This window comes from Tachypleus tridentatus, unplaced genomic scaffold, assembly GCF_004210375.1.
Source record: "Tachypleus tridentatus isolate NWPU-2018 unplaced genomic scaffold, ASM421037v1 Hic_cluster_2, whole genome shotgun sequence".
Classification (NCBI taxonomy): domain Eukaryota; kingdom Metazoa; phylum Arthropoda; class Merostomata; order Xiphosura; family Limulidae; genus Tachypleus; species Tachypleus tridentatus.
In genome coordinates this window covers 26,880,091-26,889,577 of record NW_027467782.1, presented here as the reverse complement: position 1 = coordinate 26,889,577, position 9,487 = coordinate 26,880,091, and the positions used below count along the sequence as shown (strand labels likewise).

Here is a 9,487-nt window from a genome sequence, read left to right as displayed (position 1 = left end):
GCAGTGTTTCTGTTGTGGAAGTGACTGTGTCATGTAGAATGGAATCTATTTTGTGTGTATGTGTGTGTGGTTGTTTTCGCTTTGCTTAACAACTCCCTCTATTACTTGTATCGTTTCGGTTCTGACTGCAAACTTACATTCTTCTGAAAGGTTTGTGAATGGATGGAGCAGAATATCCTCAACTCTATCATCGTCAGATGTATAATTTTTTCATTTTACGAAAATACCCAGCACCTGTTTCTCAGATTTGTACAGAAAGAAATTTAATGTGTCCTTCTCAGTTTCTTTTTCTTTTAAAGTTGCTTGCCGCTAAGACTTTCCTCACAAACGTGTTTCACCAGTGTCCGGGTTGTTTGCTTTGTCATAACCCACAAGTGCTACGTAACTCGATATCCCAGAATAGGGTAAATCATTGATTGTGACAGTGTAACTATTGTGTTATGTTTTGAAGAGAGAAGAGAACTTTGAAGATAATCAACGATTCTTTTGTTGTTGTTGCTTGTTTGACAGAAACATTATAAATATTCAAATAGCGCCTACTTTCGTGTGGTAATAAAAATAACAGCTCATCATGTTTCTGAAATGTTTTCCTTTAGAGATTTCACTGACCTCCTGAAAGTGTTTGTAAGCCCATTCCCTTCTTCTGAAGTATTCTTCCCAACGTAGAAAAGTAGAAGAACATATTTATTGCAATAATGTTTTCTGTAAAAATACACTAGACCACCGAATGTACTTCAGCACGTTTTTGTTTTCCTAATATCGTGCAATTGGTAATGTATTTGAGTTTTTGTATTTTGATTTTCACACTCAAGAAGAAACAATTAATATTATCATGATGGACACTTTCTCTGCCAAAACGTGTGAAAAGCAGTGATAAGGTGGAACTTACCACAGAAATTGGTTACAAATACCAGACGATTTTGTATAAGTATATCAATTTTCTGTACTGCACAGAAACTGCCGCCGGGACGAATATAAAAATAAAAATACTTGCTCGTAATGGATCTCTATTTTGGAATTACAAGAATTTTTTTTCTCGATTTTTCTTCATTATTCTTATGTCTTTATGCGTGAGTTTAACATGTAACCAAGGCTCATTGTTCATTCTGTGCGCAAGCAAGCTACACTTTTCATGTGTTGCTCACAATCTGGTCCAGTTACGTAAAAAATTAGCTGCGAGAAAACACACAGCCTCATCTAATTTAATATAACTATTAAACTGAAATGTGGTTGGACGAATTCTTTGCGATTGAAAATCACCAAGAAAAATTTGTTCATTATTCTCATTGCCTGTAACTTTTACTTTTTCTTGTTTCTGAGAAGAAAGCGTTATTTCCCAATCGCTTATGCCTAAAGTAGATGGAAAAGACCTATTTTTCTCTTCAAACTTTGTTTTTATGGCTTTGGTAATGAAATTTTTCAATTTATCCATTTTCCAGAACATTCCAGGTAGATTCAGCGCTGAGTAACTAATAGAGAATTTTCACGAACTTACAAGAATATTCAAGAACTTACTAGAATGTTGTAGAAGCCTTAAAGCTGTGCTGCTCCATAACGGGAATAATAATCTATCTCTTTCCCTGGCTTATTCGGTGCACCTCAAAGAGGAATACAACAGCGTCAAGACCTTGCTAGAAGCTTTGAAGTATGATGAGTATGGATGGGAGGTTATCGGAGACTTCAAAATGGTGGCATTCCTGATTGGTCTCCAAGGAGGCTTTACCAAGTATTCCTCTTACCTTTGCCTCTGGGACAGCAAGGACATTACAGCACACCACAACAGGAAGCACTGGCCACAACGGACTGAATTCTCTGTGTGGAGGTGCAATATCAAGTGTGAGCCACTAGTGGACCTCCAGAAGGTGTAGTTTCCACCATTGCACATAAAATTGGATCTGATGAAACAAATTGTCATAGCTTTTGATAAGGAGTCTGCAGCCTTCAAGTACCTTCGAGACTTCTTCCCTAAGCTGTCTCAGGCAAAGGTCAAAGCTGGTGTTTTCGTTGGACCACAAATAAAGATCCTCGAGTGCGCAGAATTCCTCAAGAAGTCCAGTAGGAAGGAAATAAAGCTTGGGGCAGATTTGTCGCAGTGATTCAAGGTTTTTTGGGCAATCACAAGGTTCAAAATCATGTAGAACTGGTTGAGACTCTGGTGAAGAACTACGGTAAAATGGGCTGCAGGATGCCCCTGAAAGTCCATATCCTTAACGCTCACCGTGATAAATTTAAGGAGAACATGGGAGCATCCTTAGAGGAGGAAGGCGAGCGCTTCCACCAAGATATACTGAACTTTGAACGCCGCTACTAAGAAGCGTATAACGAAAACATGATGGAAGACTATATTTGGAGGCTGTTATGTGAAAGTGATTTACATTACAGTTGCAAATCTCGAAAAACTACTCACTTCTAAACATTTTTGTATAACTTTAGTATAAATACATGGAAATCTTGATTCATATGTTATTTTATTCAGACCTTGTGTAAATGAACACGTGCAAATTTGCCTGTTTTTCATAGGAAATAGGTTAATTTCTAAATTTCATTATCCAGGTCACAAAAGCAAAGTTTGAATGGAATAATGGCCATTTTCTATACTTTTACAACATAAGCAATTAAAAAATAGCACTCATTATCCAGGAACAAAATTTATGTTACACAGTGTAATTGTTTTGAAAAACCATCAGGACATATGGACTTCAAACCTATAAAAATATTAAACAATAAAGTGTAAGTGATTTTTGTTTGATTGTAATTAAACACAAAGCTACACAACGGGCTACTTATACTCTACCCACCACAGGTATTGAAATCCGGATTGTAACGTTATAAGTCCGCAGACATGCCTCTGTGCCACGGAGGGAGGGTTGTAAGTTAGTGAGAATTTCTTATACAGAATACCTGGAAAACATTTTGTAAAGAAAATCAATTATAATTAAGAAATTTTAACATAAAACTTACCCAAAGTCATTTTTAATCTAGGAATTTTCCATTTGACAGAATTGTTTTTCATAAAATGATGGATATATTAATATATGAAAACAGTCTTTTGAATGTGAAGTGAAATACGTTCTAATTTAATATCAACATTAGGAGATTACACAGCGAGCATTTAAGACCTTTACACTGTGTTATATTCGTTATAACTTTTTGAAACATTATCTGGATTTATTGACCTCAAACGTGAATTTTTGAATCAAGGTTTTCTAAAACGTAAATAGACTATTCATGTTTAGCCATAAATAAAATATCAAGGGTAAATGCGAAAGCTTAAGAAATTCTAATTGGCAGATAAACCGGAAGTTTTGCAATGCTATAGAAAAGCGGAAGACTTAGTTAATATAAAATTAGAAAACCCACAACGGGTTATGGGTGACATATGACTGATAATGTTAAAACGCTAATAATCTAGCAACAGCATCAAAATTTCACTTTACTTACTTCTCTGTTGCATTTTCTGACTCACAGATTTCACTTAAAGCAAACAGTATGGGTCCACTTACTGGAGTAAGATAGATACGAAGTTGTGAAGTACGTGTCTGTTTCTCTCTCTGCTCTCTTGCTGATTCGTCTGAAATAAAAGTCGAATTATGGAAGGAACACGAGAGCTATTTTCACCCACAAGCTAAGCGGTGAGTGTCTGAGTGCTTTTCTGTTAAAATCAGGTTTCGATACCCAAGGTGGGCAGATGATGCATTGTGTATCTTTGTATTTAACAACAAAACAAACAAGATTATTTTTACTTTAAAATGTCAGCAAAAATACAGTCCCAAACAAAACAATCAAGCGAGTGTTTTAGCTGAAGCATTGTTTTGTCAATTTTTTTTCTTTTCGAGTGTGTCGGTTTTTAAAGGACAGATGGCGAAGTATACAAATGGCGCGAATTAAAGTGTTACTGTTAGAAGTTGGTATTAGAATGTTATTATACATGCGTTTGAGTTAGTAGGACTTGATTTATTATAAATTTTAGAAAAACTTACATTTCAAAAACAAAAGTGTGCTGTGTTGCAAATAACGATACTTTTGCTCTTGTTTGTTATGAAGCTCTAAGATATATCTACTCGTAGCAGAACTGATTAAATCTAATATAAATTTCCTGGAAGCAAACCTAACGTTCTGTACAACTACAAATGCTACAATGGATACACATATTTTGATACTGTGTAAAGGTAAGAAAGTAAAAGTTATTTATCTTATTATTTAATTATGTGAGATGAATTAAATAGATTCAAAGACGTAAGAGGAAAAAGATGAAACTTAAAAGTACAGAACTGTATTTTAATTAAAGTTTTACTATCCATACCAGCCATCTTGAGAATACATTTTCACTTCAGGTGGATTTCTCGTCATCATGAAAAGCTGAGAAAGATAATTCCTATAAGAAAATAAGTTCATTAAACTCGAAGTACAAGTTAAACAGCGATTAGCCTAACGTAATGTTTTCAATATACCAAGGTTATATTTCTAGTGTTTAGTATTAGAACTGTCATTGACAGTGTCAGCAGCAAGCATACTAATTATAAGGTGTATTTAATTATAATAGCGCATTACAGCCGACATGGTTCTGCAAATAGAAAACACGGCCTTAATACCCCTTCTGACAGCACTGCTGTTTGTACCAGTAATAGCATTACTAATGTTATTCATTTATTGTTGCTGTAGAAATTAACTTTGGTAGTGAAATATTCTAGAAATATGTAACTACCTGTAAAGGTTAAATGGTTCATATTGCTTACTGTGTTATTACTATTGTCTGCATGTTTTCTGTTTAAGATGATACATAGTGTTCTTTTAGTTAGTTTAGTTTGAAATTTCATACAAAGCCACACAAGGCCACTTGTAATAATCGTCCATAATGTTTAAGTAATAGACTAGAGAGAATGTAGTTTGTCGACACTACCAACTCTTTAGCTACTGTTTACAAATGAGTAGTGGGATTAAGTGTTGCATATAATGTTCCATGGTTGTAAGAGTGAGCATGTTGAAGGATGAGAAATGGCACCTCAACTCTCAGTTGCAAACTGAGTGACCTAATTACTGGACCAATTATTGTAGAAATGACAATACAGGTGTAGCAGTAGCTCCCATTTGCTAAGGTGAAGTTCATACCATGGAGCATTTATTAGTTCATAATTGGAAAAAAACAACAACAAAGTCTTTAAAATTACACTATAGTAAATATATAATCAATTTGCAAGTTTCTATTATATGTGTTATTTTATTTATGTATTTTAATGAAGAAATAGTATTGTTTTGGGTAAATATTTTTATAGCATATAATTTGATTTAAATTTTTCCTCCTCTAAATTTTAGCATTGTTGATGAGCACTACTTTTAACAAATAGTAACAGACTATAAAAATAATAGCACCATCAATAACCTTCAGACATTTTCAGATTAACTGATACCCAGATTTTGACAAGATATTTAAGCTACCAAACACTAAGTGTAAGTAATAAAATCATGGTGTACCATCAGATGGTGCATTCTTTATAAACATTCTTCATAGCCATCTTTACACTGACAGTTGATTGATAAAATGTGCTAATCTTTGACCAATGACTTAGCATCACAGGGTAGTAAATCAACCAATTACAAATTATCCTCATAATTGTGAATACTTTATAAGGTGATAATAGACATAACATTATAAACAAATAATCAAATCAAAACAAACACTGTTGAGAATGTTTCTTTGAGAAATAACCAGAAAATAAATGAATTTGTTATTGAAATAAAAAATTTATTTTCTACAGTACAGTTGGAATCAACAGAAAATAGGTTGATTCACACAACAGTCTCTTTACAGTGATTACAGTTTACACATTTCTTGGTGTTATGTTTATTATGTGTGAAAAACATAATGATTAATGTCTATTGCTTGTCTTTTGCAAAATGAATTATAACTTGCTTTCAAAATTATTTTAAATTTATCAGTTGTGCTTTAACAACAATTTCATTATTTGCTTTGAATAGTTTACAAAATACAGCTTTTTTGATGAATAAAATATTTTATTAAACAAGTTACATGTTTTATATTTCTTGCTCAAAAAGGATCTCAGTTTAAGTTGTTTTCAGAGTGTATTTCATAAGCATTTAACTAAAAAAATCCTCAATGAAATATGTTGACTTCAAACACTTAATGAGTTACAGCTTTCTAATATTGTGCATTTTTTCTTCATAATTCTTGACTTAATAGGATTCCATTCTTAAGATATTACTTTATGTACTTGTAATATATAACAATAGTATGACAACAGAGGACTATTTGGTTGGTTTTACAAAGCTCTCCTTACATATCCACTTGTGAGAAAGTAAGACTGTAAACCCATCAATAAACTCTTGTAAAGTGCCAACCTTCACTATTGCCAGTAGTAACACACTCCTTGAGTCAGTCATCCTGTTATGTAAATAAAATGTATTAACTGAAGCCAAGTCTGTTTTTCCAAATCCTAAACTTGTGTCCTCTATTTGTATTGTCTTCAGATGCTGTTATCCCATCGATCCACCAGATCAGAGATTTGCAACAGGTGGCACGCAGGCTGCATGGTTTTATGTGGCCTGCGAAAGTCAATTGAAACATAACCTACTTTTATAATATTTTTTTTTGTAATGAAGAAATGAAAAATTCTTACTTGTGAGGTAAAAATGCATGAAAGCTCCAACTAGTATTCACTAATGAATTTTAAAATTTATTTTGTCAGCACCTATATGTTTATTAATTATGCCTCTATAATTTTACAGTAATAACTTGATAGTAAGAGCTTTTAAATTATGTCACATACACCTCAACATAGTATACCATCATTCCCCCTGCTAGATAAAGTGGATTCACTGAGTTATATACTCCCTCCCTTCTGCTAGACAAAGTGAACATAGTATACCATCATTCCCCCTGCTAGACAAAGTGGATTCACTGAGTTGTATACTCCCTCCCTTCTACTAGACAAAGTGAACATAGTATACCATCATTCCCCCTGCTAGACAAAGTGGATTCACTGAGTTATATACTCCCTCCTTTCTGCTAGACAAAGTGAACTTGCCCAGCTGGTGGCTGTTGCCAGTCTGTCTGTTTGCTGTTGTGGTGGTCGATATGTTGTAAATTATCACTGTTTAATTCCATGTTAAATATAAAAATGAACAAACTTTTTAAGAAACGTAAGATTAACAGTGAAAATAGTGTACCAGGAATGTTGGGAACTTGATTATTTAATTACAAACAATATTGGCAAGTTGTAGTGTTTGATTTGTATGCAAATTATATCAATGCCCAAAGAATTTAATGTGAAAAAACATTATTCAACTATGCACGAATAAAAGTATAAAAAGTATGAAGGAGAAACTCAAAGTTCAGATTGTGGATTTCAGCAAGAAATTAAAACAACAAACGAATATGTTTAGCAAGTTGTCAGAAAGCCAGACATCTACTTCATATGCTTCATACATCATTTCTCTTGACCTTGCAAGGGCAAAGAAACCTTTTATTGATAGCAGTTTAATAAAGAAATGTGCTGTTGAAATGGCAAAGGTGTTTTGGGATGCCAAAACTGCTGAGAAATTTTAATCAGTGCCACTTTCCAACCAAACCATACAAAGAAGGGTCACTGATATGGGAGAACAATTAGAAAACTCGCTTGTTGGACTGGGAAAAAAGTACTTATTTCTCTCTGTCTTGACGAAAGTACTGATGAAGCAGATGTTAGTCAGCTGTTAATATTTGTATGTGTTGTTGAAGATATTTCAAAGAAAGAGGTATTATTGAATGTATGAGCTCTTCATGGGGCCGCAAAAGGAAAGGATATCTTCAAGGCAGTGAAAATTCAGTTGATAAAATCGGAGGTTTCAATAAGTGTTCAGCAATAGTGACAGATGGCACACCTGCAAAGATTGGAAAAAATTAGGCTTTGTTGGTTTTTTAAGGAAAATTAAGTAACTTGCCCAACATTTCATTGTGTTATTCATCAAGGAGCTTTGTGGTGGAAATCAGTGAATCAAAACAAAGTTTTAAATTTGTTAAAGTTATTTACCTGATAAGAGGAGGAAACAAAGCTTTTTTACATTGGCAGCTAAAGCAATTCTTGGAGGATATGGAAGCAGCATATATTGACTTTAAAACCAAGTAAGGTGGCTCAGTGCCCGAAAGTGTTGTGAACAATATTTTGGAATAAGGAAAGAAATCCCTGTATTCCTCAATCAATTTGTTTCATCAGATACAACACAATTGGAAGAAGAGCTCAAAAGTAAGGATTTTCTGATACAACTGGCTTTTCTCATAGACATCACCACTCACCTTAACGATCTCAACCTAAAGCTCGAGGGGCAGAACTAGATGATATCAGATTTAATGGGAAACATAAATGGGTTTCAAAAGAAGTTAAGAATTTTCAAAGTTTACTTAGAAAACAATGACTTGGGCCACTTTCTGAGTTGTCAGTAATTAATAGAACAGTTCAAAGATGATGAGTCACTTGATTTTTTAGAATTTTGTGTAAATTTTGAAGATATTATTGATGTGTTTAATGCAAGATTCGAAGAATTTGAAATTATAAAAAGCAGGATAGAGCTGTTCAATAATCCTCTTTGTGTTAACAGAAAATCAACAAGCTGATGTTCAACTTGAATTATGTGATTTGCAAGCTGATCCCTTTCTGCAAACCAGACAAGAAGAAGGACCAGATTTCTTTAAACTACTTTCAAAAAATCTATTTTCAAATCTGTGTACTTTGGACAGAAAATTACATCAATGTTTGGTAGCACATATATATATGTGAAAGTGTGTTCTCCACTATGAAATTCATTAAGAACCACAACAGATGTCGCCTCACAGATTCTTCTCTACTTCACCTCCTAAGACTAGCAATGACAGAACTCCATGTCAACAAACCTGCTTTGGTCAGTGTTGCTGAGCGACCTCATAGTTCACATTGAAACTTTTATGTACTTAGTTTATTAAATATCATAGATATGTTTGCTATTCTAATTTCTTTTATATGCAGCATTTTTTTCAATAAAATTATTCATTACATAATTGAACATGTTTAAGTTATATTTTCCTTTTATTTTCACAATGAAATACATCTTTTTTTGAAAATATGTCCATCCAAATATCATGTAACATAAAGTAAGTCCCATTCAGATTAACTCCTTCCCCAATCATAACTCATTTTACTATGTTGAAAGGACATAAATTAACCCTACCATGGATCTATTACTCTTTATTTTGCATTATGTAATACACTAACAAGCCCTAATTTGACAAAAATATAATGCCGCCCACCACTAGACTTGTGACTGTAGTTGTGGCCCTCGGGCACTCTTACGTTGGAAACCCCCTCACTAGGTAATTTTGCTTATTTTAGTACTATTATCTCTTAACTCCCAACCTTCCTTATAAAACTTAATTATTAAATCCACCTCCAAATGTTCAACAGCTCTTTTTCTTAAACTTCTGTAGAATTGCATTATAGATGACAGATTCTTCCCCACA

The 9,487-nt window shown here is 33.5% G+C and overlaps 1 long non-coding RNA gene across 1 annotated transcript; it reads left to right on the top strand.

Moving 5' to 3' along the window:
• The first annotated feature begins 3,711 nt into the window (after positions 1–3,711).
• On the top strand, positions 3,712–9,033 carry LOC143242455 (uncharacterized). The gene is made up of 2 exons (XR_013022734.1): positions 3,712–4,169; positions 8,593–9,033. It is a non-coding gene; the product is annotated as an uncharacterized LOC143242455 (long non-coding RNA).
• The last annotated feature ends 454 nt before the right edge of the window (positions 9,034–9,487 follow it).